This window comes from Microcaecilia unicolor, chromosome 1 (assembly GCF_901765095.1).
Source record: "Microcaecilia unicolor chromosome 1, aMicUni1.1, whole genome shotgun sequence".
NCBI classification, from domain to species: Eukaryota; Metazoa; Chordata; class Amphibia; order Gymnophiona; family Siphonopidae; genus Microcaecilia; species Microcaecilia unicolor.
In genome coordinates this window covers 366,709,101-366,723,525 of record NC_044031.1, presented here as the reverse complement: position 1 = coordinate 366,723,525, position 14,425 = coordinate 366,709,101, and the positions used below count along the sequence as shown (strand labels likewise).

The window sequence follows — 14,425 nt, the reverse complement described above, 5'->3', positions numbered from 1 at the left end:
TGAAGACAAAGGCAATCTCATTACAGAAATAAACTTAAACGCACTTAAATCCCTAAGTAGACTCTGACATGCAAAGAGTCACTCTAACCCATGGCACATACACCCTGATGAAGTCCTTCAGATGTCAGTGTGTCCCTCAGATGTCAGGTGGTCCAACGCAGGTCTGCTCCTCAGGGTGGGATGTTGACACAGCAGGCCCTGTCTCTGATAAAAGCCCCTTTTTATAGAAAAATCAGAAGCTGTACTGCTGACATACTTTCTGTCCTTGGCTGTCCCAGTCATGACGTCAATTCTGATAACAGCCTGATTTTCCTGGAACATTGGGAACCTCAGCAGCAGCTTCTGTCCCAAGTACAGTAAACAAAAGTTGTGCTTCTGTTAGTTTTGTTGTCTCTGCATTGTCCTAGAGGCTTTATAGATGAAATATCTGAGTTTGCATATTGTAATTAGGTTGTTGATGCTGGATAGCACCATGTATGTATGAGATCATATCTGTTGCTATATAGGTACATGCAGGGCTGAGCATCAGGGCCGTGCTAAGGGTCTCTGGCGCCCCTCTGCAGACTATCAGTTGGCGCCCCCCTGCAGACTATCAGTTGGCGTGTGCCCCCCCCCACCCCCGGACCTGCCTGGCTCCAAGGCACATGGAAGACTGTGAACAGTGTACATTATATTGCTTTTGTCATAGCCATGCCAGTGGCATAGCCAGACTGCCAGTTTTGAATGGGCCTGAACCCAAAGTGGGTGGGCACAAAATTTTCTCTCTACCCCCCTCCCCCTGCAAAATTTAGTCACACTAATCAGATGCATTTGTCACACAGGGTAAAGTGCTGCTTTTCAGTGCATCAGATTTCAGAAAATTTATTTAATAGCCTAACACCCTTTTCAGTGAGCTTTCAGAGGCCAAAACCTCCTGCCTCAGGTCAGTATAATGCTGTTACGGTATCCTCTCCTGACCTAAGGAAGTATTGGTCTCTGAAACTTTATTAACACAGGTACCATATTACTTTATCCTAAATTAAAAATAAAATTATTTTCTCCGAGGACAAGCAGGCTGCTTGTTCTCACGACTGGGTGACGTCCGCGGCAGCCCCCACCAACCGGAAAAAAGCTTCGCGGGACGGTCGGCACGCAGGGCACGCCCACCGCGCATGCGCGGCCGTCTTCCCGCCCGTGCGCGACCGCTCCCGCCAGTTCCTTTTTTTCCGCGCCTCGAGAGAGTCGTGCCTTGCCGCTCTCTCTACTTCAGCCGCCGGATTCTTGTGATCGCGTATACGCGGATCGCGCTTCGTTAATTTAATTTAATTTCCTTTTATCTTTTCTTTTTACAAAAAAAAAAAAAAAAAAAGACTGCGCGTGTGGAGCACGCGCTCCCCTTTTCCCTCGCTTCCAGCGGGGACGCTACGTTGCGGCCTAGTGGTCGCTCGGTCGTTTATTTTTTCGTGGTGTGATTTTAGCCACCATTGACGACTTTGACTTCGCCGACGCGATTTTTCCGTCGATGTCCTCGAAGGTCCCGAGTGGATTTAAAAAGTGTGGTCGCTGCGGCCGGCCGATCTCGCAGACCGACACCCACGCTTGGTGCCTCCAGTGCCTCGGGCCGGAGCACAATCTCAAGTCGTGTGCTTTGTGTCTCGGTCTCCGGAAACGGACTCAGGTTGCGAGGCAAGTTCTGCGGGACCGTCTTTTTGGAACTTGCGCCGGCCCCTCGACGTCGACCTCGACGGCATCGGTATCGAAGGCCGGTTCTTCGGTACCGGTATCAATGCCCGAGACATCGGCACCGATGGCAGCGACCCCAGGAGAACAGGTCCCGTCGGCCCGCCGGTCCGCCGGTGAGAGTGGGGTTGAGAGGCCGCGTGGGCAGTCGGCCCCGGTCACTCCCTCAGCTCGTGAGCCACGGGACCGAACCCTGTCTGACCCGGTGCCTCGAGACCGAGGGGGATCGACCTCCTCCTCCTCCATGCCCTCCGGCGCCGGTGACGTACATCGAAAGAAGGACAAAAAGCGTCGTCACCGGACGCCCTCGGTGCATCCTGAAGAGGAGTCGACGCCGAAGCGTCATCGTCGAGAGGAGAGGTCCCCGTCGGTTGTGGAGGTACCGACGCGTCGGGGTTCCGGCACCTCGGTGCCGTCTCCTGGCTCCCAGCAGCTTCCGGCACCGACACCCTTACCGGCCCCACCGCCTTTCCCGGCAGCGGGCCTGGACGAGTGCCTCAGAGCCATCCTTCCGGGGATCCTGGAAGGGCTGATGCGCCAGGCTGTGCCGGCGCCGGGGGTGCTTGCGCCCTCGGCGCCGATGACTGTGGCGCCGGCGAGCTCTAGCCCGGCGCCGGAGCTGTCGACACCGCCGCCGCTTGCGGTGCCGGTCTCGACTGCTACGCAGGTGGAGTCCCCGTCGACGTCGATGGAGGGAGCTCCGTCCCCGCCGGCGCGGGAGTCCACCGCTCGACGACACCGAGACCTCGGTGCCTCGACGTCGAGCCGGGCCCGGTACAGGACTCAGCTACATGAGCTAATGTCCGATACCGAGGATGAGGACTCGTGGGGGGAAGAGGAGGACCCTAGATATTTCTCCTCAGAGGAGTCTACGGGCCTTCCCTCGGACCCCACGCCTTCACCGGAGAGGAAGCTCTCACCTCCTGAGAGCCTCTCCTTTGCCTCCTTTGTGCGGGATATGTCGATCACCATTCCCTTCCCCGTGGTCTCTGTGGAAGAGCCGAGGGCCGAGATGCTCGAGGTCCTCGACTATCCATCACCACCTAGAGAGTCCTCCACGGTGCCGCTGCACAATGTCCTGAAGGAGACGCTGCTCCGGAACTGGGTGAGACCGTTAACTAACCCCACCATTCCCAAGAAAGCAGAGTCCCAGTACAGGATCCACTCCGACCCAGAGCTCATGCGGCCCCAATTGCCCCATGACTCAGCGGTCGTGGATTCTGCTCTCAAGAGGGCACGGAGTTCGAGGGATACCGCCTCGGCGCCCCCGGGGCGGGAGTCTCGCACTCTGGACTCGTTTGGGAGGAAGGCCTACCAATCCTCCATGCTCGTGACCCGCATCCAGTCATACCTGCTCTATATGAGCATCCACATGCGGACCAATGTGCAACAGCTGGCGGACCTGGTCGAGAAGCTCCCGCCGGAGCAGTCCAGGCCTTATCAGGAGGTGGTCAGGCAGCTGAAGGCATGCAGAAAGTTCCTGTCCAGGGGTATTTTTGACACCTGTGACGTGGCATCTCGTGCTGCGGCCCAAGGTATAGTGATGCGCAGGCTCTCATGGCTGCGCGCCTCTGACCTGGACAACCGCACCCAGCAGAGACTGGCCGACGTCCCTTGCCGGGGGGATAACATTTTCGGTGAGAAGGTCGAGCAGATGGTGGACCAACTGCATCAGCGGGAAACCGCTCTCGACAAGCTCTCCCACCGGGCGCCTTCAGCATCCGCCCCCACTGGTGGGCGTTTTTCCCGGGCACGGCAGGCTGCACCCTATTCTTTTGCAAAGCGTAGGTACAACCAGCCGGCCCGAAGGCCTCGTCAGGCACAGGGACAGCCCCAGCGCGCTCGTTCTCGTCAACAGCGTGCGCCTAAGCAGCCCCTGCGCCTCCACAGCAAAAGCCGGGGACGGGCTTTTGACTGGATCCACGGGAACATAGCCGCCCTACAAGTGTCCGTACCGGACGATCTGCCGGTCGGAGGGAGGTTAAAATTTTTTCACCAAAGGTGGCCTCTCATAACCTCCTACCAGTGGGTTCTCCAAATAGTGCGGTGCGGATACGCCCTGAATTTGGCCTCCCTGCCTCCAAATTGTCCTCCGGGAGCTCAGTCTTTCAGCTCCCATCACAAGCAGGTACTTGCAGAGGAACTCTCCGCCCTTCTCAGCGCCAATGCGGTCGAGCCCGTACCACCCGGGCAGGAAGGGCAGGGATTCTATTCCAGGTACTTCCTTGTGGAAAAGAAAACAGGGGGGATGCGTCCCATCCTAGACCTGAGAGGCCTGAACAAATTCCTGGTCAAAGAAAAGTTCAGGATGCTTTCCTTGGGCACCCTTCTGCCAATGATTCAGAAAAACGATTGGCTATGTTCCCTGGATTTAAAGGACGCATATACTCACATACCGATACTGCCAGCTCACAGACAGTATCTCAGATTCCGCCTGGGCGCACGCCACTTTCAGTATTGTGTGCTGCCATTTGGGCTCGCCTCTGCCCCACGAGTGTTTACCAAGTGCCTCGTGGTGGTAGCGGCCTACCTACGCAAGCTGGGAGTGCACGTGTTCCCATATCTCGACGATTGGCTGGTCAAGAACACCTCGGAGGCAGGAGCCCTCCGGTCCATGCAGTGCACTATTCAACTTCTGGAGCTGCTGGGGTTTGTGATAAATTACCCAAAGTCCCATCTCCAACCGTCCCAGTCTCTGGAATTCATAGGAGCGCTTCTGAATACCCAGACGGCTCAGGCCTATCTTCCCGAAGCGAGGGCCGCCAATCTCCTGGCCCTGGCTTCGCAGACCAGAGCGTCCCAGCAGATCACAGCTCGGCAGACGTTGAGACTTCTGGGTCATATGGCCTCCACAGTTCATGTGACTCCCATGGCTCGTCTTCACATGAGATCTGCTCAATGGACCCTAGCTTCCCAGTGGTTCCAAGCCACCGGGAATCTAGAAGATGTCATCCGCCTCTCCACCAGCCGCCGCACTTCACTGCGCTGGTGGACCATTCGGACCAATTTGACACTGGGACGTCCATTTCAAATTCCACAGCCCACGAAAGTGCTGACTACGGATGCCTCTCGCCTGGGGTGGGGAGCTCATGTCGATCGGCTGCACACCCAGGGTATGTGGTCCCTCCAGGAAAAGGATCTGCAGATCAACCTCCTGGAGCTCCGAGCGATCTGGAACGCACTGAAGGCTTTCAGAGATCGGCTGTCCTACCAAATTATCCAAATTCGGACAGACAATCAGGTTGCAATGTTTTACGTCAACAAGCAGGGGGGCACCGGATCTCGCCCCCTGTGTCAGGAAGCCGTCGGGATGTGGCGCTGGGCATGCCAGCACAGCATGCTTCTCCAAGCCACATACCTGGCAGGCGTAAACAACAGTCTGGCCGACAGACTGAGCAGAGTCATGCAACCGCACGAGTGGTCGCTCCATTCCAGAGTGGTACGCAAGATCTTCCGAGAGTGGGGCACCCCCTCGGTGGATCTTTTCGCCTCTCAGACCAACCACAAGCTGCCTCTGTTCTGTTCCAGACTTCAGACACACGGCAGGCTAGCGTCAGATGCCTTTCTCCTTCATTGGGGGACCGGCCTCCTGTATGCTTATCCTCCCATACCTTTGGTGGGGAAGACCTTACTGAAGCTCAAGCAAGACCGCGGCACCATGATTCTGATAGCGCCCTTTTGGCCCCGTCAGATCTGGTTCCCTCTTCTTCTGGAGTTGTCCTCCGAAGAACCGTGGAGATTGGAGTGTTTTCCGACTCTCATTTCGCAGAACGACGGAGCAGTTGCTGCACCCCAACCTTCAATCCCTGGCTCTCACGGCCTGGATGTTGAGGGCGTAGACTTCGCTGCGTTGGGTCTGTCTGAGGGTGTCTCCCGGGTCTTGCTTGCCTCTAGGAAGGATTCCACTAAGAAGAGTTACTTTTTCAAGTGGAGGAGGTTTGTCGTTTGGTGTGAGAGCAAGGCCCTAGAACCTCGTTCTTGTCCTGCACAAAACCTGCTTGAATACCTTCTGCACTTATCGGAGTCTGGCCTCAAGACCAACTCAGTAAGGAATCACCTTAGTGCGATTAGTGCTTACCATTATCGTGTGGAAGGTAAAGCCATCTCTGGAGAGCCTTTAGTCGTTCGATTCATGAGAGGTTTGCTTTTGTCAAAGCCCCCTATCAAGCCTCCTACTGTGTCGTGGGATCTCAACGTCGTCCTCACCCAGCTGATGAAACCTCCTTTTGAGCCACTGAATACCTGCCATCTGAAGTACTTGACCTGGAAGGTCATTTTCTTGGTGGCAGTTACTTCAGCTCGTAGGGTCAGTGAGCTTCAAGCCCTAGTAGCTCATGCTCCATATACCAAATTTCATCACAACAGAGTAGTGCTCCGCACTCACCCAAAGTTCCTGCCGAAGGTGGTGTCGGAGTTCCATCTTAACCAGTCAATTGTCTTGCCAACATTCTTCCCCAGGCCGCATACCCGCCCTGCTGAACGTCAGTTGCACACATTGGACTGCAAGAGAGCATTGGCCTTCTACTTGGAGCGGACACAGCCCCACAGACAGTCCGCCCAATTGTTTATTTCTTTCGACCCTAACAGGCTAGGGGTCGCTGTCGGGAAACGCACCATCTCCAATTGGCTAGCAGATTGCATTTCCTTCACTTACGCCCAGGCTGGGCTGGCTCTTGAGGGTCATGTCACGGCTCATAGTGTTAGAGCCATGGCAGCGTCAGTGGCCCACTTGAAGTCAGCCACTATTGAAGAGATTTGCAAGGCTGCGACGTGGTCATCTGTCCACACATTCACATCACATTACTGCCTCCAGCAGGATACCCGACGCGACAGTCGGTTCGGGCAGTCGGTGCTGCAGAATCTGTTTGGGGTGTAAATCCAACTCCACCCTCCAGGACCCGAATTTATTCTGGTCAGGCTGCACTCTCAGTTAGTTGTTCTTCGTAGGTCAATTTCTGTTGTACCCTCGCCGTTGCGAGCTTCAATTGACCTGGGTTCTTGTTTTGAGTGAGCCTGAGAGCTAGGGATACCCCAGTCGTGAGAACAAGCAGCCTGCTTGTCCTCGGAGAAAGGGTATGATACATACCTGTAGCAGTTGTTCTCCGAGGACAGCAGGCTGATTGTTCTCACCTACCCTCCCTCCTCCCCTTTGGAGTTGTGTGTTTCATCTTTTGCTAGTTATTCAACTGGCGGGAGCGGTCGCGCACGGGCGGGAAGACGGCCGCGCATGCGCGGTGGGCGTGCCCTGCGTGCCGACCGTCCCGCGAAGCTTTTTTCCGGTTGGTGGGGGCTGCCGCGGACGTCACCCAGTCGTGAGAACAATCAGCCTGCTGTCCTCGGAGAACAACTGCTACAGGTATGTATCATACCCTTTCTTTACCTTTGTTGTATGGCCATTTACTTTTTCTCATTGTGTTGCTCCCAGTCTCTAGATTCTGCTTTTTTTCGTTTTCGCTTAACTCTTCTGCCAGGGTTTCCTGGCCATTTGTCATTTTTCTCTCCTTTTTCTTTGCTTTCTTCAATATTTTTCTGCCTCTCTCTCTCTGTCCAGATTTAATTCATTCTTACTATCCATTCTTTAATTTCCTTCATCTACTTATGGATTTTCATCTTTTTCTCACCCTTGTTCTCCCCATGCCCCTTCCTCTTATTCTCCAGTCTTTCACTACGCCCCTTTTCCATCCAGCAGCTCTCCTCTTTCTCTCCCCATCCTTCCAGTGTCTCCCCTCTTTCTTTCTGCATCCTTCCATCCAGTGTCACCTCTTTCTCCCTACCCTTCCATCCAGCGTCTTCCCTCTTTCTCTCCCCATCCTTCCACCCGTCTACCCTCTCTCCTGATCCATCTGTTTTCCCTCTTTCTCTCCCCATCCTTCCATCTGTTTTCCCTCTTTCTCTGCCATCCTTCCTTCTGTTTTCCCTCTTTCTCCGAGGACAAGCAGGCTGCTTGTTCTCACTGATGGGTGACGTCCACGGCAGCCCCTCCAATCGGAATCTTCACTAGCAAAGTCCTTTGCTAGTTCTCGCGCGCCCGCGCGCACCGCACATGCGCGGCCGTCTTCCCGCCCGAAACCGGCTCGAGCCGGCCAGTCTTCTTTCGCCCGCACTCGGTACGGCTGTGTTTTTTGCCGTGTCGAACCCCGGAGAGTCGACCTCGCGCGTCCTTTGTACAAATCGACGTGTTTTTTCTTCGGAAAAGATTTAAATTCGTTCGGAAAGTGCTCCGCAAACCCCCTTGGGTTTCGTTTGCCCCTTCCCGTATTTCCAGTCTTTGCCCCGGTAAGTTTTCTTTCGTCGTCGGGGTAGGCCTCTTTTCGGCCTCGGTCGAGATTTTTCTCCCTCAAAGTTTTTGGTGCTCAAATTCGTCATTTCGGATTTTGATTTCGCCGGCGTGATTTTTCCGCCCATGACATCGAAGCCTTCCAGCGGCTTCAAGAAGTGCACCCAGTGCGCCCGGGTAATCTCGCTCACTGATAGGCACTCTTCGTGTCTTCAGTGTCTGGGGGCCGAGCACCGTCCTCAGAACTGTAGCCTGTGTTCCCTGTTACAAAGGCGGACTCAGGTAGCGAGATTGGCCCAGTGGAACGTTTTGTTCTCGGGCTTTTCGTCGGCATCGGCACCGGGGTCATCGAGTGCATCGACGTCGTCAGCGTCCAGACCTTCATCCTCGGCCGCCAGTGCATCGAGTGCATCGAGGCATCGGCCCTCTGCATCGGCGCCGAGACATCGGATAGCTGCATCGGCGTCGGTGGTACCGGGACCTCGTCTGCTGATGTCGTCGGACGGTGGTGCATCGTCAGGAGTGCAGGTGAGGGCTGTCCATTCCCCTGCTGGTGGCGGTGAGCCTTCGGGTGGGTCTCCCCCTACCCTGAGGGCTCCTGCGGTACAGCCCCCCCGGGATCGACCTGCTTCGACCTCGGCCCCGAGGAAGCGACGGATGGATTCTACGTCCTCCTCGTCGGTGCCGGGGAGCTCCGGTGACATGCTTCGGAAGAAGTCGAAGAAGCATCGACACCGGTCTCCTCCCCGCGTCGGCACCGAGAGCTCTGGGTCGCCGAGGGAGTCGGCACCCAGCAGGCATCGGCACCGAGAGAACCGCTCACCAGGAGGTGTCGATGCGCTCCACTCTGGACAGCCCGGACCAGCCTCCACGCCCGGAACAGGTTCTGACGTCGACGCCTGCATCAGCCTCCATGCCTTTCTCTGCAGCCGCTCTGAACGAGAGCCTCCGGGCCGTTCTCCCAGAGATTCTGGGAGAGCTGTTGCGCCCTACCCCTCCGGTACCGGCGGTGCTTGCGCCTCCGGTACCGTCGAGCGTGGCGCCGGCTGGCCCATCTCCCGGGGTGAGGTCCCCGACGTCGGTACCGCGTGCGGTGCCGACTGCGGCCACCTCCCAGGAAGGCTCCCCGACTACGTCGGCGGAGGGAGCTTCGCCGATGCGGGCGAGGGAGTCTACCTCTCGACGCCCCCATCGTGGACGTGGCTCCACGGAGTCGAGCCGGGCGAGGTTGCAGACACAGGTCCGTGAACTTGTGTCTGACACCGAGGGTGAGGCCTCGAGGGAAGAGGAAGAAGACCCCAGATATTTCTCTGACGAGGAGTCTGAGGGTCTTCCTTCTGATCCCACTCCCTCTCCTGAGAGACAGCTTTCTCCTCCCGAGAGTCTGTCTTTTGCTTCCTTTGTCCGGGAGATGTCTACGGCCATCCCCTTCCCGGTGGTTGTGGAGGACGAGCCCAGGGCTGAAATGTTTGAGCTCCTGGACTATCCTTCTCCACCTAAGGAAGCGTCCACTGTTCCTTTGCACCATGTCCTGAAAAAGACATTGCTTGCGAACTGGACCAAGCCACTATGTAATCCCCACATCCCCAAGAAGATCGAGTCCCAGTACCGGATCCATGGGGACCCAGAGCTGATGCGCACTCAGTTGCCTCACGACTCTGGAGTTGTGGATCTGGCCCTAAAGAAGGCTAAGAGTTCTAGGGAGCATGCTTCGGCGCCCCCGGGCAAAGACTCTAGAACCTTAGACTCCTTTGGGAGGAAGGCCTACCATTCCTCTATGCTCGTGGCCAAAATCCAGTCTTACCAGCTCTACACGAGCATACACATGCGGAACAATGTGCGGCAGTTGGCGGGCTTGGTTGATGCTCTCCCCCCTGAGCAAGCCAAGCCTTTTCAGGAGGTGGTCAGGCAGCTGAAGGCGTGCAGAAAATTCCTGGCCAGAGGGGTGTATGACACCTTTGATGTTGCGTCCAGGGCCGCTGCTCAAGGTGTGGTGATGCGCAGGCTCTCATGGCTGCGTGCCTCCGACCTGGAGAATAGACTCCAGCAGCGGATTGCGGACTCGCCTTGCCGTGCGGACAATATTTTTAGAGAGAAGGTCGAGCAGGTGGTAGAGCATCTCCACCAGCGGGATACCGCATTCGACAAGTTCTCCCGCCGGCAGCCTTCAGCATCTACCTCTACAGGTAGAAGATTTTTTGGGGGAAGGAGGACTGTTCCCTACTCTTCTGGCAAGCGTAGGTACAATCCTCCTTCTCGACAGCCTGCGGCCCAGGCTAAGCCCCAGCGCGCTCGCTCTCGTCAGCAGCGTGCGCCTCAGCAAGGCCCCGCGGCTCCCCAGCAAAAGCAAGGGGCGAGCTTTTGACTGGCTCCAGCAGAGCATAGCCGACATCCAAGTGTCAGTGCCGGGCGACCTGCCGGTCGGGGGGAGGTTGAAAGCTTTTCACCAAAGGTGGCCTCTCATAACCTCCGATCAGTGGGTTCTGCAAATAGTCCGGCAAGGATACACCCTCAATTTGGCCTCAAAACCTCCAAATTGTCCACCGGGAGCTCAGTCTTACAGCTTCCAGCACAAGCAGGTACTTGCAGAGGAACTCTCCGCCCTTCTCAGCGCCAATGCGGTCGAGCCCGTGCCACCCGGGCAAGAAGGGCTGGGATTCTATTCCAGGTACTTCCTTGTGGAAAAGAAAACAGGGGGGATGCGTCCCATCCTAGACCTAAGGGCCCTGAACAAATATCTCGTAAAAGAAAAGTTCAGGATGCTTTCCCTGGGCACCCTTCTTCCCATGATTCAGGAAAACGATTGGCTATGCTCTCTGGACTTGAAGGATGCCTACACACACATCCCGATACTGCCAGCTCACAGACAGTATCTGCGATTTCAGCTGGGCACACGTCACTTCCAGTACTGTGTGCTACCCTTTGGGCTCGCCTCTGCGCCCAGGGTGTTCACAAAGTGCCTGGCTGTAGTAGCAGCGGCACTTCGCAGACTGGGGGTGCACATGTTCCCGTATCTCGACGATTGGCTGGTGAAGAACACGTCCGAGGCAGGAGCCCTGCAGTCCATGCAGATGACTATTCGCCTCCTGGAGCTACTGGGGTTTGTAATAAATTACCCAAAGTCCCATCTTCGCCCAGTGCAGAGACTCGAATTCATAGGAGCTCTGCTGGATTCTCGGACGGCTCGCGCCTATCTCCCAGAGACGAGAGCCAACAACTTGTTTGTCCCTCGTCTCGCGGGTGCGAGCGTCCCAGCAGATCACAGCTCGGCAGATGTTGAGATTGCTGGGCCACATGACCTGCACAGTTCATGTGACTCCCATGGCCCGCCTTCACATGAGATCTGCTCAATGGACCCTAGCTTCCCAGTGGTTCCAGGCTGCTGGGGATCTAGAAGACGTAATCCACCTGTCCACGAGTTTTCTCGAATCCCTGTATTGGTGGACGATTTGGTCCAATTTGACTCTGGGACGTCCTTTCCAAATTCCTCAGCCACAAAAAGTGCTGACCACGGATGCGTCTCTCCTGGGATGGGGAGCTCATGTCGATGGGCTTCACACCCAAGGAAGCTGGTCCCTCCAGGAACGCGGTCTACAGATCAATCTCCTGGAGTTGCGAGCGATCTGGAACGCTCTGAAGGCTTTCAGAGATCGGCTGTCCCACCAAACTATCCAAATTCAGACAGACAACCAGGTTGCCATGTATTACATCAACAAGCAGGGGGGCACCGGATCTCGCCCCCTGTGTCAGGAAGCCGTCAGCATGTGGCTCTGGGCTCGCCGTCTCGGCATGGTGCTCCAAGCCACATATCTGGCAGGCGTAAACAACAGTCTGGCCGACAGACTGAGCAGGATTATGCAACCTCACGAATGGTCGCTCAACTCCCGAGTGGTGCGCCAGATCTTCCAAGCGTGGGGCACCCCCTTGGTGGATCTCTTCGCATCTCGAGCGAACCACAAAGTCCCTCAGTTCTGTTCCAGGCTTCAGGCCCCCGGCAGACTGGCATCGGATGCCTTCCTCCTGGATTGGGGGGAGGGCCTGCTGTATGCTTATCCTCCCATTCCTCTGGTGGGGAAGACTTTGTTGAAACTCAAGCAAGACCGAGGCACCATGATTCTGATTGCTCCTTTTTGGCCGCGTCAGATCTGGTTCCCTCTTCTTCTGGAGTTATCCTCCGAAGAACCGTGGAGATTGGAGTGTTTTCCGACCCTCATCACGCAGGACGAAGGGGCTCTTCTGCATCCCAGCCTCCGGTCCCTGGCTCTCACGGCCTGGATGTTGAGAGCGTAGACTTTGCCTCTTTGGGTCTGTCAGAGGGTGTCTCCCGCATCTTGCTTGCTTCCAGGAAAGATTCCACTAAGAGGAGTTACTTCTTTCTGTGGAGGAGGTTTGCCGTCTGGTGTGACAGCAAGGCCCTAGCTCCTCGCTCTTGTCCTACACAGACCCTGCTTGAATACCTTCTGCACTTGCTGAGTCTGGTCTCAAGACCAACTCTGTAAGAGTTCACCTTAGCGCAATCAGTGCATACCATTACCAAGTGGAAGGTAAGCCGATCTCAGGACAGCCTTTAGTTGTTCGCTTCATGAGAGGTTTGCTTTTGTCAAAGCCCCCTGTCAAGCCTCCTACAGTGTCATGGGATCTCAATGTCGTTCTCACCCAGCTGATGAAACCTCCTTTTGAGCCACTGAATTCCTGCCATCTGAGGTACTTGACCTGGAAGGTCATTTTCTTGGTGGCAGTTACTTCAGCTCGTAGAGTCAGTGAGCTTCAGGCCCTGGTAGCCCAGGCCCCTTACACCAAATTTCATCATAACAGAGTAGTCCTCCGCACTCACCCTAAGTTCTTGCCAAAGGTCGTGTCGGAGTTCCATCTGAACCAGTCAATTGTCTTGCCAACATTTTTTCCCCGTCCTCATTCCTGCCCTGCTGAACGTCAGCTGCACACATTGGACTGCAAGAGAGCATTGGCCTTCTATCTGGAGCGGACACAGCCCCACAGACAGTCCGCCCAATTGTTTGTTTCTTTTGATCCCAATAGGAGGGGAGTGGCTGTAGGGAAACGCACCATATCCATTTGGCTAGCAGATTGCATTTCCTTCACTTACGCCCAGGCGGGGCTGGCTCTTGAGGGTCATGTCACGGCTCATAATGTTAGAGCCATGGCTGCGTCGGTAGCCCACTTGAAGTCAGCCTCCATTGAAGAAATTTGCAAAGCTGCGACGTTGTCATCTGTCCACACATTCACATCTCATTACTGCCTGCAGCAGGATACCCGACGCGACAGTCGGTTCGGGCAGTCAGTTCTTCAGAACCTGTTTGGGCTTTAGGATCCAACTCCACCCCCCGAGGGCCCTGTTTGTTCTGTTCCAGGCTGCACTCTCAGTTAGTTGGTAAATTTTTTAGGTCAATCTCAGTTATGTCCTCGCCGTTGCGAGGCCCAATTGACCATGGTTGTTGTTTTGAGTGAGCCTGGGGGCTAAGGATTCCCCATCAGTGAGAACAAGCAGCCTGCTTGTCCTCGGAGAAAGCGAATGCTACATACCTGTAGAAGGTATTCTCCGAGGACAGCAGGCTGATTGTTCTCACAAACCCGCCTGCCTCCCCTTTGGAGTTGTGTCTTCCCTTGTATTGTCTTGCTACATACTGGACTGGCCGGCTCGAGCCGGTTTCGGGCGGGAAGACGGCCGCGCCTGCGCGAGGGCTAGCAAAGGACTTTGCTAGTGAAGATTCCGATTGGAGGGGCTGCCGTGGACGTCACCCATCAGTGAGAACAATCAGCCTGCTGTCCTCGGAGAATACCTTCTACAGGTATGTATCATTCGCTTTCTCTCCCCATCCTTTCATCTGTTTTCCCTCTTTCTCTCCCCATCCTTTCATCTGTTTTCCCTCTTTCTCTCCCCATCCTTCCATCTGTTTTCCCTCTCCCGATTCTTCCATCCAGTGTCTTTCTCTGTTATTAGTACCTGGTCTTTTCCTCCAGGCCCGCCCAGCGCCCCAGCCCCAGCTCCCATTACCGGTCACTGCTGCTTTTCCTGTTGAGCAGCAGGGCCGGCGCTACAAAAAGAAGAAGCACTCGGCTGACTGAACTGAGCGCTAACGATAAAATGTTTTTTAAAAAAAAAGCGCGGCACCGCAGGCAGCCTTGAGGCATTGGCTGCTGGCTCTGCAGGCTCCTCCCGTCTCTTACGTCACTGCCCCTGCTTCGCTCCAGGGGCAGTGACGTCAGAGATGGGAGGAGCCTGCAGAGCCAGCGGCCAATTCCTCAAGGCTGCCTGCGGTGCCGTGCTTTTTTTTTTAAACATTTTTTATCGTTAGCGCTCAGCTCAGTCAGCTGAGCGTTTCTTCTTTTTGTAGCGCCGGTCCTGCTGCTCAACAGGAAAAGCAGCAGTGGCCGGTAATGGGAGCTGGGGCTGGCGTTGGCGCGCTGGGC

The 14,425-nt window shown here is 55.8% G+C and overlaps 1 protein-coding gene across 1 annotated transcript in view; it reads left to right on the top strand.

The window, feature by feature from the left end:
- Positions 1-14,425, top strand: part of LOC115474425 — a 439,537-nt gene that overhangs the window by 377,655 nt on the left and 47,457 nt on the right. The window lies entirely within an intron of this gene.